We start from the raw sequence: 17175 nt of genomic DNA, 5'->3' as shown, positions 1-17175 counted from the left end.
TCCCAAACAATGTGCTTAATTGAATGTCAGTGCCCATGTTAGAAACAGATGCCATAGGTAGGGTCCATGGTTCATGATTCAGATATTACATCTCATACCTTCTAAATTCTGCTTTACACAAATGGTATAAAGAAAAACAGCTTCTCCAGAGCTATGCAAATTGATTTAATCCTGCTTAAGTTCCTAAGCATTTCCCTGCTTCTTTCTTCAAGCAATTTTCACTTGATTTAGTATATAATTGAAATATCAAGAGCTAATGAACAAGAAAAAGATAACTCTTAGGCTCCACTCAATGATCTACACAATAATTGTGGTCAAAAGCAAAAATTGGGGGCTTCCCTGGTGGCGCAGTGGTTGAGAGTCCGCCTGCCGATGTGGGGGACGTGGGTTCGTGCCCCGGTCCGGGAAGATCCCGCATGCCGCGGAGCGGCTGGGCCCGTGAGCCATGGCCGCTGAGCCTGCGCGTCCGGAGCCTGTGCTCCGCAACGGGAGAGGCCACAACAGTGAGAGGCCCGCGTACCGCAAAAAAAAATAAAAATTGTTTATCCTAACCAGGACCAAAAGACCCATCAATATGCCAACAAAAAAAAAAATGAATGAACAAATATCACCTGAATCAAGAAAAGTAGAAAAATAATTCTGATCTTTAATACCATTCATTTTTTTCAGCTTATAGATTCATCCAAATTAGGTGGCGGGGCGGGGGGAGCTCTAGGCAGCAGCACTTTTTGGGGAAATGGAAGAATAGAACAGATGGTCTTATAGTCAGTATCTGATAGGTGGGCCAGGTACATTCCTGTGTCAGAGAACCTGTGTATCATAATATTCTTGAACTTCAAGGAACTCCCAATCCAGCAGAGGAATCTAAATCCTCCATGAACATATCAAGTTAACTCTCTCTCTCTCAGACCCATGTGTATACACACACACAAATCAGCTCTCATTACAGATTTATTGTTAACATGAACTCAGAAACGCAAGACATTTCATACAGTTGCTGTGAGCAAAGACATTTATTTTTAAAGCATCCAGCATGTGGTAAGAACTCAACAAATCCTGTCACTACCATCCACCTGAGAAAGAGACAACAAGGTAAACACCTAGTGCTGGGTCAAAGACTTTCTATAAGCTAAAAGCCATATATAATCATATTGTTAAGTTTACTGTTTGTCCCAACTTTCTGAAAATATGCTAAAGGAGTTTTTGTTAAAAAACTATCCACAATGTCATCACCTTAGCACATTTAAAATATTTTTTGTGTATTTTCTAACACATCCACACAGACCAGTTCAGACACTGGCCCCTCATTTGTAGCGTTCATTTATAGCTAGGGTAGGTGACTACCCTAGCAACTGTGTGGGCTTTTACTAAGGAGGTGTGTTAGGTGCCAGAAACCAAAAGACTACCCGACAGGCCCTGCTCTCAAGGAGGTCTGTTATAAGGGAATATTTCTAGCTTTGTGTCTTGATTTATTGCTTCATTCCTAAGCACAGTCCATTTTCTACGATGTTTTCTGCAGCTTGACCATTTGTCATCATTAGATAACCCAGGGCAGCCTTTGTTTCAGGTTTACAGTACGGGATCTAAATTTGTGGCTCCAAACTACCATTTTTCTATGCCCACATCATTCACGCTAAGTTCTAATGTCTTACTTGGGAGTAATTATTTGATATCAAAATAAACTCAACGTGTGAGCTGGCGATTTCTCAGCTGCCCTCAGGGTTTCTGCTTAAGGATCAGCGTGTTAACTTGGGCTCTAGTATTTGATGGGTTAAGCCCTCTCCCCAGATTTGCCGTTTCAGAATATACTATTGGCCTTTCTGGCCCATTTATTTTCCACATGAATTTTAGAATCACAACAAGATTTCAATGAAGATGGGTTTTACTTTAGGGAACGGAAGCTTAAGAACCGAAGGGCATTGAAACATAGAAATAGAGAAAGTAACAAAATGGGCTCTTCTCCCATCCCAGTTTAATTAAGAAAGAAATAAATGGATACTGTGTAGAAGACTTTTAATAGTCTAACATTTAGAAGAGTTGAAATTATCTGAAATACAGGTCCTGGCAGTAAAAGACTGAGCTCCTTTCTGACTGCATCCTGCCTGCAACAACTGGCTTCGACTGGTTCTAGTTCATTAAAAATAAAAGGGGGAAAATGGCTAACAGCAAAATCAAGAGGGTGTCTTGGCTCTCAGTAATTTAATTCTAAATGTGAATAACATGCTTATTAAAAATGGAAGGTCACTCTTCCGAAACTTCCCCCAAAGGCACAACTGCCAAGTTGACTTCTGATGTCGTCTTTACAACATTATTAATTCACTGACATAATAAAGCTGGCGAGGGAAAGCTTCGCGTTTGCCTCACAGAGGGAGCTGCCAGTGCCTGAGAGAGGACCTTGCACGTTTCCTAGAAAAGTGACCTGAAAAAATAAAAGTTAGCTTACATTAAAAAAAAAAAAAAAAAAAAAAAACCGTCTTGATGAAGGGCTAAAAATGCTTTTCTCTGGCTTTGGGGAAAGCCCACCAAACCGCTTCCCTAATTCCACCACCTCACAGATTTTGCTCTGTCTTCAGGCATCAGCAACAAAGCGTCCTACATTCAGCGGTGCAGAGAGGGCTGGCCCAGGGTAAGCCCCCGGCATCGGGTCTACCAGCAAGCTGGTCTGGAGAAAAGGCAGCACCTCCTCGGAGGTTCTCCATGGCAACCGCTGAAAGGCACCTGGTATGAAAGCCGGCCTCCAAAGCATGACCTGGCAGCAAACTCTAATGAAATGAAACGTGACCACTAAATGCTTGTGGATCTTAACTTGTCTCGAGTTCCAGACTGGGACAGCAGGCTGAAACCTGCTATGATCGTGAACCGCACAATCGATAGCTTTTAGAAAGAACTTTTTCTACCTAGGTTGCCGAGGGTCATCTGCTCCGCCTGTCTAAGAATCACCACGTCTTGCAGATCTGCCCCCGGAGACTCACGGGCTCTCCCAGATCCTGAAGGGGCCACCCCCCAGGTCCCACAACCTGGACAGGGAAACCGTTTGTGAAACAGCTTTTAATGAAATGGATCACTCATTCAGTTTTTTTTACCATTCATCTTCCTTTATAAACTTTCCTCCTATACTATATCCTTCTGCCTTTAATTTTTCACAAGTACCAAAAGTAATAACGATGGAATAACGTCAACTCTTCCATAGGTATCAATGCCCTTCATCCACAGGTCACCAGGACAGACTGTAGCAGCTCATGGGAATCAGGGGACCAGCAGGCTAAGGGAACTTGGTGAGGGGGGAGCTCCGAAACAGATGTATAGGAGGGGCTTCTGACTGATCTGGGTTCTGTTAGGTGATTTGGGGAAAGGTTCACGGAAGCGTGAGTTTGCTCTGGATTGGGAGCTGTCGGAAAGCAGAGGCAAATCTATGATTGGGGGTCTTGGTAATTTTATCGACAAGATGGAAAGACCAAAGTAAGGGACAATCTTCAACAGGCAAAGCAGAGCAGTCCCCTGTGTCAGCCAGGGGAGGAGAGCACATGCTCACATCTGTGGCTTGGACATCGGTAATTCCTCACGTGTATCTGCCTATATGGTCAACTTGCAAATTCGCAGACATTTTTCAAATAATACAACTTAGGGAACCTTTAACGAAAGGCAAGTAACTGTCTGCCGAAGTGGCCAATCAGTCGTTCAACCAGCTGTGATGCACTAAGACGATGGTCTGCACATCCATGCCCGTGGCGGGAGGTCAGGGGGTCCCACACATTCAGGTGCCTCTGTCGGTTCCCAAGCCTCCCCTGAATTCAGGACTCCGAGCCATAAAACTGAAATCTTTTCCAAGATGATAGGGTCAGTGGAACATGAAAGAACAGGAGAACCAAACCTTGAACCCTGACAAGGGAAACATCACTAAAAGGCAAAAGACATGCATCCCAAACATATTACAGAACGGCACCTGCTACCTCCGGGTCATGTCTGACTTGGAGCAATTGCTCTACAGAGAAACTCTGAACGAGGCTACATATTAACTCACACAGCAGGTGTGTCCCAAATAACCAAGACTAGGCATCCCACAATAACCTTAACTAGTCCACCCGGGTCATTTGACTCAGAGATTCTAGTAACATCACGGGTTATCGTCAGTATTTGTGTGCTACATGCAACATAAATGTTTTCTTCCCATTTCAGAGACTGTCAGCTGAGGGCTTTAAGCCTGGATCTAATCCACAGACCTGATTCATTTCGGCCACGCAGTACTCCTGAAACATCATTTCCAACATGTCAAAATCAAGAGATTTTATGTAAAAATCTAGGTTTCTGCCTTCTTTTGAAAAATCAGGTTTTGGGACAGTGGCCCTGAATTCCTACATGAAACAAATGGTCGGCACTGGTTAGTGGCTGCTCCCTTAGGAGGAGAAGGCTCTGCCTTGGTGACAGTCCCCACCTGGCCACCACATTCACGTATGTCACCATCCCACCCCATAGGCATCGGAGCCTGTGAAACAGAGCAGGACCCTACGGGGCCTTCCCAGGACAGCCCACACCCACAGCCCGGCAAGCCCTACCCCTCCCTGCTCCTCGTCTGCAGACAAATTTTAGTCAGAGAATAAATTTAATCAGAGAAATGAAGACATATGGAAACAGAGGAAAAATGGTCAGGACAAAACAAAGAAATAATAGTTTAGTCATTAAACAAATGACCTTGACCTTCAGTTCCTCCTCAAGGGCTACAGATAATACTCTGAGCCCTATCCTGTGAGCTGTCTTGGAGATACAGAAACCCTCACCAGATGGAAGAAGTTAACTACGTGATGACCAGACTGGAGCCATGACAGAAGCTGCCACAGTTCCGAGAATTGGCCTTAAGGAAATGGGAACAAACCGACCCTGGAACTGCAGACGAACTGTACTTAAAACAATCAAGATGACGCTGCTCAGACCACCAGCGACCAATTTCAAGATGACTGTCAGAGCTGAATGCCGTGTCTGCAGGTAGCCCTCTCCCTCCACCTATACACCCCTGAAACTCCCCTTTAAAAGCTCTCAACCTCTGATTGGCTGGGACGGGGGGGAGTTGGCCTTTAGACATGAGTCTGCCTTCTTCCCAGGTTGCCAGCCTCCTGGATAAAGAAACCTTTCCTTTCTACCGACACTTGCCTCTCGATACTGGCTTTCGAGTGGGGAGCAGCCGGACGGACCTGAGTTCAGTTAACATTTGCGACTCCCGCTTTACAGAAAGAGACACAAAGTCGGTTTCTAGGATGGGGGGGAGTGTGCACATCAAACTGTACTGCTTCTAGGACTTAGCCGTTCTCAACACCCCACACGTCTCCAGACGAGGCATCTGGAAGAGACAAACATTTCCTGCTCTGTGTTCCCACTTCGGTTTCCTGACCTGAAGTCCGCAGCTTGATCCTCAATTCATTTTACGTGGTCTTCTGGGGTTAAGAAACAAGTGTAGGGCTTCCCTGGTGGCTCAGTGGTTGAGAGTCCGCCTGCCGATGCAGGGGACGCGGGTTCGTGCCCCGGTCCGGGAAGATCCCACATGCCGTGGAGCGGCTGGGCCCGTGAGCCATGGCCGCTGAGCCTGCGCGTCCGGAGCCTGTGCTCCGCAACGGGAGAGGCCACAACAGTGAGAGGCCCGTGTACCGCAACAAGAAACAAGTGTAGCTTCTACACTGGCTTTTTCCCAACCTCCTTAGATACTTTCAATTCTGAAGTAGTGAATAAAAAATACTTTAATACAGGTTATGAATTTCAGTAAGCAGAATCCACTGGGACTTTTAAGGAAAGAAAAACAAAATAATTGCGCAATTCACTAAGAATCAATTAAGTCAGCATCCTGGTTGTAAGTGAAGGCTACATGTTAGGGACTGCTTCATAGTAACGTAGGCTAACATCTGGGTGCTCATGCTTTGGCAGATACAATCCATACCTTTACACGTGTGGGCCTATTAGTCCTCGTAGCTTTCTCGGGGTACTGTTATCCCCATTTTACAAATAAAGAAACTGAGGCCCAGCATGTTTAAGTAATGGGCCCCAGGTTACACAGGACGGAGTCAGGATTTCAACCCAGGCACTGACTCTGCCTGTGACTTCCTGCTTCCTATTTCCTATTCCATTTATTGAGAGACTCTTGGAACTAACAAGCGCTGTTGCACTTGGAAATAAGAGCTGGTTCATCAACAGATGCTGAAATCAAGTGACCTAAACCTTGACGTCCCACTGGCTGGTAAAATGGCTGGCACTCCCAATTCTTTCAGCCTGTATGGACACAAATATTTCTAAAACAAATATAAATTACATGGGGTACCCGCCACATTCCCTACAATCACGTTGAGCAAAGATTCATTTAAACTACAGGAAGTGGACAGTCAACTAACGATGTTGCAGGATCTGATCATAGATTGTTTCCTCCAGCGATCCGTTTGGGGTTGTGAGCTTGGGGAACACCACGTGGACGCTACGGACCTGAGGGATCTGTGCCCCGTTAGTGATGTCAGACAGCTGCTGTCCCCCACCCCCAGCTGTGTCTCACTCCCCACCGTGAGGGGTCACTGCACTGGGGAGTACTTCATGTCACAAGTGCACAACGTCACTCTCTCCTGGCAACCCCAGTGCACCCCCGATGGTGTCTGACGGCAACAATACTCATCCTCTGCGTGAGGTCAGGACATCCACTGAAGAAGCAAGGATATGAGCCCACTGTCAGGGTGACAGGCTGTCTCGTCACCATGTAAGATGAGAGACACTCCGGTTCTTCCGCCCCCAGATCCCACCTGTAAAACACTCAGGTTTCACCAAGAGGTTAATACCTTCCACCCGTTTGCATCTCCCCCACCCGCTGCTCTGTAAACCAGGCAACTGCAAACCCGGGACTGGGGCCAACTGTGGAGGCTTTCCTTGAGCACAGTGGGGTGCCAAAAGGTACCCGCATAGAGCACGTATCTGCTGAAAACACCTCGGGTTCACGGCATCATCAAAACACACGCCAGTGACAAGTATGTCATCGAACCACCTACAGGGCGTCACCTGCAAAGAGCCTTAAAAGGGGGCCCCAAGGACAAAGGCAAGACACAGGGATTCGACCGTCTACAGCTACAAGCCCGGGGCAGAGACTAAGGGCAGGACCGAGCTCTCCCAGGAGAAGGTCTGCCACCCCAGGGAACCACACAGAGGGTGGGATCCCCACATTCTCAATCTTGCACAAGTGACTCAGCGCAGTGGCTTCACATGACGGCGACTATTTTCAAAACTCTGCCACAGTCTTTAGAAGCAATTCACCAGAAAGTACAAGTAAGCAAAACAGCCTGCTTTCTAGTCACCCCTGAAAACACTTTTGTTGGATTTGAGGCCAAGAACAATTCCTAAAGTACACTCCATGCTGCCTCATCCTCAGGGTACAGAGCGAGGAAAGCAAAGGTCACCACCTTCCCCCTACTTTCCTTTTCAAGTCCAGCTCCTCGGGATTGGAAGGTGCCCCAACGGTCAGTGCTGAGTTCATGGCTGTTGAGGTCTCACAGTTTGTCATAGCTATTTTGTGACTCTTGATACTATTTTTTTTTGACAAAAAAACAGTAAGAAGATGGTATCTTCTGGAGAGCTATGAACATTTGGGTAAACTCCAAATAGGAAATACCTAGAAGAAAGAATTTACAAATTTGGTGGTTGGCGGCATCACGGGGTCTGCACACGCACATCGAAACGTTGTGACATCATTCATGTGAACTGAGTCTTGTCATCAATAATATTCTGTAGAAGGACTTTGCACATTATAAAATTTTATCAGTCCATTCATATGATTTGACCTCTGCCCTGTAACAGGCAGGAATCTAGCTGGAGACACAGCAGGGAGTTTAAAAAAAAAAAAAAAGCCCTGCCTCTGGCCAGGGAGAATATTTAATATTAATTTGCTCAAGATAGAGGCTTTCAGAATCCCAAGATATTCCTATCCCATCCCCCAAGTCCACTCCCCCAATCCCATCGGTTTCACCTTCTGCATCTTTCCTGCCAATCCCCAAGGTCTCAGCCCTGCACCTCCACCATTCCACGACCCTGGGACCACTGTGTCCCCTCCATCCACCCTCCAGGCGTGCAAATCTGGACAGGAGGCGTCACTGGGAAGCATCCTCCCTGCTTAGAGCCTTCTGCAAAAGCTCTATTTCCAATCATCTGTGTATCGAGGTAGCTTGCATTTCTGCCTTCCCCCTAAGCCATGAGTCCCCTGAGAAGAAGAGGCTGGCCACTTCTTTTTATCCTTCTCCAAGGCAGCGAGGCTCTGGTAATAATGGCAACTCTGTTTCCAACAGGGCAGGGGTCTTGGTCCATGGCCTGTTAGGAACCTGGCGAGCGAGCGAAGCTTCATCTGCCGCTGCCCATCGCTGCCCATCGCTGCCCCATCGCTCACATCACCTCCTGAACCATCCCCAGCCCCACTTCCCAGTCCATGGAAAAACTGTCTTCCACGAAACCGGTCCCTGGTGCCAAAAAGGCTGGGAACGGCTGTGATAGGGGTTGTGAAGACACTACAATTTCTACACAAAGGCAAAATGCAAAATTGGAGCGAGCATGGCTGATCAAGGCTTCCGCCAGCCCAGCTCAGCCCAGCTTTGCAGGCTTCTCACACCCCAGCAGATAGCTTTCCCCAAACCACAGAACAGAAGTTACTCTTCGGAGAATTACAAGGATTCCATGCTCAACTAAGTTTGCAAAACCCCGGATGAAACCAATTGCAGCGGGTTCCTTGGCAGGGGGACATCTCAGAGACCTCAGCACAGTCGTGTGATTAGAGAATCTCCAACAGGAGAATCGGGACATGGCGCCCACAAATCCCCCCAGCCACAATCACTCTTTCTCAAGGCGCACCTGCTCACAGCCTGCAGCACAAATACCTAGCAGGACACTCCCCACATGACGGCAATTTCCTTTAAGGAAGAGTTTCTCCCGCCACATTTTTCCCCCTGTGCTTTCTCTCCAATTCATTTTCTCAGACATAACCCTCCCCAATTTTAGCCCACTTCTGTCCTGCATCCCCCCTTATTTCCACAGCCCTCTGTATGTCTGCCTATGACTCTGCACTTTTAAAATGTTATGTGGGTCCCCCTCCCTTGAACTGAACTTGGTGAGCGTGGCGATGTGGGCTTGTCTCCCCAGCACGGAGCAAAGCCCCCCTACCACGTAGTAAAGTTGAGTAAAAGTTGACAAACACTAGTCAGAAACAGCACACACACAGCAATGCAAATTCACTTTCTTCCTAGTTTTGCTCCTGGTACTTTTTTTTTTTTTTTTTTTTTTTTCAGTACACGGGCCTCTCACTGCTGTGGCCTCTCCCGTTGCGGAGCACAGGCTCCGGACGCGCAGGCTCAGCGGCCATGGCTCACGGGCCCAGCCGCTCCGCGGAATGTGGGATCTTCCCGGACCGGGGCACGAACCCGTGTCCCCTGCATCGGCAGGCGGACTCTCATCCACTGCGCCACCAGGGAAGCCCGCTCCTGGTACTTTTAAAAAATTATCAATAGAAGGAACATTCCTCAGAGAAACTTCTGGACATATTTTGCTGCTTCTTAAAAAAAAAAAAAGTGTTCGCAAATGACTGGGTAATTGTATTTTTTGTGTTTACAGCTTCCAAACCAATGGCTAACCATGATGGTAAGTGTCAATGAGGTGAGTCTTAATAGTCCTAACTTCCCCAGGAGACCCATGCTGGTCAGAGAACAACGAGTTAAAATCGTAATTCTGGGGCTTCCCTGGTGGCGCAGTGGTTGAGAGTCCGCCTGCCGATGCAGAGCACACGGGTTCGTGCCCCGGTCCGGGAAGATCCCACATGCCGCGGAGCAGCTGGGCCCGTGAGCCAATGGCTGCTGAGCCTGCGCGTCTGGAGCCTGTGCTCCGCAACGGGAGAGGCCACAACAGTGAGAGGCCAGCGTACCGCAAAAAAACAAAACAAAAAAAAAAAAAAACGTAATTCTTTGTCAACTTGAATAGATGCAGAGGCGGCAAGTGGAAGAAGGGCATGGCACAGGTCTTCTTTCCAATGTTTTCCACTGAAAACAAAATGCAAAAAGCACTACCACAGGACACAGCAGCAAAAGCAAACCAAAGATAGACTTATTTTCAATATGCCACTATTTGGTACGGGAGAATTTGAAAGAAAACATCAGTTCCAACTTCCTACGAGAGTCTTAAGAGATCGTTGTAGTCATAATTGAAAAGCCTTAAGAAAAACTACTCCATTAAAATTTGAATTTTTGTTATAGTTTAGATGTAGCTTGAGTTTATGATGTGTTAGAATTTTATTTCTGAATGATCACTTTATAGGGCGGACAAACTGAACACACAACTCCTAACAGCGCTTCCTGTCGTCGAAGCAGAATGTCGCCATTTTAAAGGGCTAGAGACTTAGTATTTACCTTTTAGAAATGATTAATATTCATGAGTCCAATTGATTTGATGCCTACTCCATCAGGAGCACAGTTCCCAACTGTAGAGACAGTCCCCAGAGAAAACCTGACGGCTTTTCTGACAGCTCATTTGGAGACACCGTCTACTGAAACATCTGGAGCTAAAAGTAGAGACAGCGCAGGTCCATGTCGAGCCTGACTGAGTTAATCCTTTCAGCTCTTACATTTTCTGGTGAAGTTTTGTAGATTTTGAGAGACAGCGTTCAAGTTCATTTTTTCTTGACCGCTTTTAATATTCAAGTGTTTTTTCCATCAACAAAAGGTACTTGCAAGGTACTCTTCACTAAGATCTTGATTTAGCTGATGCTACATTACATCCAATTTACCCCACACCTCAATTCCTGGGATGCAGAACTTTCCCAAAGACAAACTGACATCAAGTGGCTATCACATCATCATCATCATCATCATCATCATCACTGTGACCACTGTCATCTTACTGCTGTCATTGAAAGGGCAAAGTAAGAAATTAATTTTGATGCCTACATCTAAGATCTGTAAAAAGACAAAGAGGTGATCGCGCTCACGCGCTCTGATGCGTTTCATATTCTCGTTCTCTCTCTCCCTCTCCCTCCTACCCCGTTCTCTGGAAAAAAAAAAAAAAAGTCAAGGCTGTAACTCAAACCACTGAGTCTGGTGATAGATTTTATCCATGCTTCATTTTTAGAAATCATACTATAGGATGAATTCCCTTAGAAGCGATGAACGTGGAATATACAATGAACACTCCAGGAAGCAATGAACTTCTCTACATGCCACACTGAAGGAGAGGGCGTTACTTACCGGGCGTGAACATTCGAACCACAATCTTGACTCTATTTGTAAAAAAGAGCGCGTTCGGCCAGATCAACATCGACCTCTGAAGGGTACTGTAACGGATGTCACCAAGCTCAAGAGGAATCTAACTTCATCTTTCTTTGCTAATGGGAATAAGTAGAGCCTTGAGCAAACCAATCTGCAGGATGCCCCTTCTTCATTCAATACTTTGGAAATCAGTCAAACATTCTTAGACACTAAATATACCCCCCCCCCATGACTCAGCGCTTTCACTCAAAAGGTTGAATTACAAACAGTTGATCACCTAAGCATAAAAGCATCAGCACCGTCAGCAGCAGATAAACTACGCGACTCTGAGAGTGTCTTCCGGAACCTCCTCCCTGGGGAAGTGACAACAGCCTGGAGGGTAAGCAGAGGACCCCACTTCCCCCGAGAAAAGCAGCTCCCCACTTGAGCTGGAGACTCAAGAAGCCCCCTCGGGACTTCCCTGGTGGCACAGTGGTGGTTAAGAATCCACCTGCCAATGCAGGGGACACGGGTTCGAGCCCTGGTCCGGGAAGATCCCACATGCCGCAGAGCAACTAAGCCTGTGCGCCACAACTACTGAGTCTGTGCTCTAGAGCCCACGAGCCACAGCTACTGAGCCTGCATGCCTAGAGCCCGTGCTCCGCAACAAGAGAAGCCACCGCAATGAGAAGCCCACGCACCGCAACGAAGAGTAGCCCCTGCTCACCGCGACTAGAGAAAAGCCCGCGCGCAGCAACAAAGACCCAACGCAGCCATAAATAAAAATAATTTTTAAAAAATCTGAAAAAAACAAAAAAGAGAAGGCCCCTCATCACGGAAGACATAGATGCCCACTCTTCCTCCGAATCTCTGCTAAATGAAAGCTGCTCTCCACAGGGCTGCCCCCATACAGCCCAGGATTCCACCATCCATCTACCCCGTTTCTCCCCTCCCCCCCTCAGTGAGTCAATCCCGTGCTGTGACCTCATCCACGGCCTGCAGAAGCCAACCAGGTACAAGACAGCGTGAGGTGAAGGACAGGAGCTTTAGGGCAAAAACCAGGTGAGCTGTGAACAACACACAAAGCCGGAAGAAGTGGAGGGATGATACCTATGTTGACGGTAGCAGCATTTTCTAAAAGCTCTTTAAAAACACTGTAATAATGTTCCACAGCCACTATGAGGTAAATCGGCCTCAGCTGAGAAATTATCATGCACAGGACAGGTACAGCCTTGGTCCTCCCCTGCTTGTGAATGAAGCAGTACCCGCCAGGTTACTCTCTTCCCATACAAGCAGCAAGGTTTTTCTTTGAGAGTCGATATCATCATCAACCAGCACTGGACAAAAGGACGCTGCATAAACAGAAAGTTTAGATGATATCAAATACAGAAGCCTCTTTCTCACATCAACTTAGGACCAAAAATATAAACGTATCGTGGAGTGGACCTAAGCACATGACAGTTACCAGCAGGTAGAACTGTCTCAGGTCTTTAAAAAAAAATTCTAAATCGACACTGTCCTATATGGCAGCTACCAGCCACACATGGTTAGTTATACGTAAAGTCAATAAAGTAGAAAGTTCAGGTCCTCAGGCGCACTGGCCGCACGTGACTAGAGGTTGCCATGGTAGTGGACAACTCAGTGAGCATCTCCATCCCTGCAGAATGGGGCACTGCCACTGTAAGTTCTGAAGACAAGTTTTTCCCCATGGAAAAAATCACATATATAGTATGTGATTGATACTTGGGGAAAGTATTTCGCTTGCTGGGTCAGAAACTGAAAAGGAAATCGCGCTAAGCTCTCTCAGTCTGAAAACCCACTGTCAACAACTCAAGATGAGTTTGTTTTTTGCAGAAATAGACACATAGATGTAGAGAAAAAATTTACGGATACCAAGAGGGGAAGGAGGGGTGGGATGAACTGGGAGATTGGGATTGACATATATACACCACTATGTATAAAACATACAACTAATGAGAACCCACTGTATAGCACAGGGAACTCTACTCAATGCTCTGTGGTGACCTAAATGGGAAGGAAATCTAAAAACGAGGGAATATATGTATACATGTAACTGATTCACTTTGCTGTACAGCAGAAACTAACAGCATTGTAAAGCAACTATACTCCAATAAAAGTGAATTTAGAAAAATAAAGCAGAAGAAACAACTTATACAGACATGTTACCTAAATCGAGATAAGCAAAGGAATATAGAAGTCTAACAGAAAAAACAAAAAACAACTCAAGACGCAAATGCTGTAATTAAGTTACAGCAAGAGAGGCCCCTCACGGTGAAGGCTGCGGCCTCCAGCACAGTCAAAGGCCCCTGAACAAGACTTAAGCCCCAGGAAATTCTCCAAGTCAGTCCCCGAAGCAGTCACTGCTCTTGTAAATTAAAATGAAGGATGAGAAGTAGAACTCTAAGGACTTCTCAATAAATGATGCAGTGGCCTTTGGTATGTCTAGCATGTTCATAAACATCCTGCTTGTCAGCTAATCAGATTGCCCAAGCTCTCAGTCATCACTACATCTGTCTACTTATCACCGATGTCTATTACTAAGAAGCATATTTTACACGTGTCAACATAAGGGCTGCATGCAGACTTCCTGCAGAGCCATTCCCTCCAGGAAATATCTGGAGGAGTTTTCTATCCACTGGAGGACATAAAACGCAGCTCGCTGCATGGGCAAAGCACAGCTCCATCACTTAAAATCGTTGGCCTGGAGCTAAGCTTCACCCATGCGGTATGAACACGGGTGCGTGTAAAATGAGGATTAGGGCTGCGGCATATCGGCCAGGAAACTGACACTGGGAAGTCAGTGTCGCACCAAATAAACGTCGTCAGATAAAGAGGGAAAGGGCTTAGTGTCCTCTGATTGGCCATCTCTACGGGGACCTGCCACTTCTATTGGACACATGACCGTAACTGGACTGCGCGTTTTCGCCGGTGGGTCTGTGTGAGTTATAAGTTGTTCTATGAACATATGATTTCCCACTAATTGTGAGCAAAACTAAAACACTTCAAGGCCACAAAATTAAACCTCTGAACCACCTAGCTTTGGCTTCAATGTGACCATATGGTCTCAATTCACTTAGAAATAAAACATGAGAAGGCAAGCACCAGAACATCCTAGGCATGGTTTCCCCTCCCAGTTGCTTGTTCAGGGAAGGAAAAAAAGAAAAAGTTGTCTTTAACAGAATGAGGGTGGTGTGCAGGTCTACGATAGAATAACAGGAATGGCTTTCTTGGAAAGGAATTGCCAACACAAAGCTTTCAGTACTATAAATACATCACCCTTTCTAAGGCCGTTGATTTTGCCATAAAATTAAACTGTGGCTGTCACACGAACTGCAATATTACATTACCCCTTTTTCCCCATATCTTCAATTCTCTCTCAAATATCAAAATAATAAAAATAGTAGTATACAAGTTGTCATAGAAAGAAGACCAATTTATGTTGTATGTTAAGCCAGCATTTCTTCTGTTGAGGTCAGGGGTTTTATACTGGAAAAGAGAAGCCACAGTGGCCTAAACAGAGAGATGAACCAGAGGGAAAGCCTGTGGGTGGAAAGGAGAAAAGAGATTTGAACACAAGAGGACACTCTGATAGGCCCTGCCGTCTAGTCTATACTACCTCCTTCACGCCAGAAGGTAGTCTCTCCAAAAGCTACAGTCAATTTCAGCACATTAAACATATCATCCGGCCTAATGCAAAACAGCTGGCAGTTCTTCAAATAGCAAATGAAACGGAGTAAGGATGTTTATGTTTTGAGCTGTTACTTCAAAGTGAAAGAATATTCCCAAAGAAGACTAGAAGTAATTTACGAAGACTACTACAAGATTGAGTGACTAGGGCTTCCCTGGTGGCGCAGTGGTTGAGAGTCTGCCTGCCGATGCAGGGGACACGGGTTCGTCCCCCGGTCCGGGAGGATCCCACATGCCGCGGAGCGGCTGGGCCCATGAGCTATGGCCGCTGAGCCTGCGCGTCCAGAGCCTGTGCTCTGCAACAGGAGAGGCCACAACAGTGAGAGGCCCGTGTACCGCAAAAAAAAAAAAAAAGATTGAATGACTGATTAAGGAAAATAATTTAGCGTGAATTTAAAAAATAAAAGGTATCCAAATCAGAAAGGAAGGAGTAAAACTGCCACTATTTGCAGGTGACGTGATATTATATACAGAAAACCCTAAAGACTCCAGCAAAAAACTGCTAGAACAAACTAATTCAGTCAAGTTGAAGGACACAAATCAATACACAAAAATCTGTTGCATTTTTATACATTAATGAAAAACTATCAAAAACATAAATTAAGAAAACAATCCCATTTACAACTGCATCAAAAAGAATAAGATATCTAGCAATGAATTTAACCAGAGGTGAAATACCTGTACACTGAAAACTGCAAGACATAATGAAAGAAATTAAAGAAGACACAAATAAATGGTAAGATATTCCACGCTCATGGATTTGAAGGATTTATATTGTCAAAATGTCCATACTACTGAAAGTGATCTATAGAGTCAATGTAATCTCTATCAAAATTCGAATGGTATGTTTCACAGAAGTACAGAAAAAAATACGTAAAATTTCTATAGAGCTGCAAAAGACGCTAAATAGCGAAAGCAATCTTAAGAAGAACAAAACTAGAAAACAAAGCTCTCTGATTTCAAACTTCATTACAAAGCTACAGTAATCAAAACAATGTAGTACCGACATAAAAATAGACACAGAGATTAATGAACAGAACAGAGTCCGGAAATAAAACCATGCATACACGGTCAATTAATTTATGACAGAAGATCCAAGAATATACAATGGGGAAATGACAGTCTCTTCAATAAATGGTGTTGGGAAAACTGGACAGCCACAAGCAAAAGAATGAAACTGGACCACTATCTTATACCATATACAAAAACTAACTAAAAATGGGTCAAAGATTTGCATGTAAGACCTGAAACCGTAAAACTCCTAGAAGAAAACAGGCGGTCAGCTCCTTGACATCAGTCTTGGTGATGAGTTTTTGGATTTGACACCAAAAGTAAAGGCAACAAAAGCAAAAAGAAGTGGGACTACGTCAAACTAAAAAAACTTCTGCACAGCAAAGAAAACCATCAACAAAATGAAAAGGTAATACACCAACTGAGAGAAAATATTTGCAAATCATATCTGATAAGGGGTTAATATCCAAAATATATAATGAACTCATATGACTCAACAGCAAGAAAAAGAAAAATCCAATTAAAAAATGGTAGATGACCTAAATAGACATTTTTCCAAAGAAGACATACAGATGGCCATCAGGTACATGAAAAGATGCTCAACATCACTAATCATCAGGGAAATGCAAATCAAAACCACAATGAGAGATCGCCTCACACCTCTTAGAATGGCTATCATCAAAAGGACAACAAATAACAACTGCTGGTGAGGGTGTGGAGAAAAGGGAACCTTCACGCACTGCTGGTGGGAATGTCAATTGATACAGCCACTACTTAAGACAGGATGGAGGTTCCTCAAAAAATTAAAAACTGTAACTACCACATGATCCAACAATTCCACGGTGGGCACCTATCTGAAGAAAACAAAAACACGATCTCAAAACGATATGTGCACTCCCATGTTCACTGCAGTGTTATTTACAATAGCCGAGATATGCAAGCAACCTAAATGTCCACTGACGGAGAAATGAATAAAGGGAACGTGATATATACATATGTATATATATGAATATTATACACCCATAAAAAAGGAAATCTTGCCATTTGCAACCACATGGAATCTTAAACAAAAAGACCTCACAGATACAGAGAACAAATTGCTGGCGGCCAGAGGTGGGGTGGGGAGGGGAGTGAGGTGTGGGCAAAATGGGTAAAGGGGGTCTAAAGGTACAAACTCTAGTTACGAAATACGTAAGTCCTGGGGATGGAATGTACAGCACAGTGA

The 17175-nt window shown here is 45.2% G+C and overlaps 1 protein-coding gene across 1 annotated transcript in view; it reads right to left on the bottom strand.

Moving 5' to 3' along the window:
• ATP8A2 (ATPase phospholipid transporting 8A2) overlaps positions 1 to 17175 on the bottom strand; it is a 526430-nt gene that overhangs the window by 310215 nt on the left and 199040 nt on the right. The window lies entirely within an intron of this gene.

Source organism: Leucopleurus acutus (genome assembly GCF_964270905.1).
Source record: "Leucopleurus acutus genome assembly, chromosome: 18".
Taxonomy (NCBI): Eukaryota; Metazoa; Chordata; class Mammalia; order Artiodactyla; family Delphinidae; genus Leucopleurus; species Leucopleurus acutus.
This window is presented reverse-complemented; position numbering and strand designations above follow the sequence as displayed.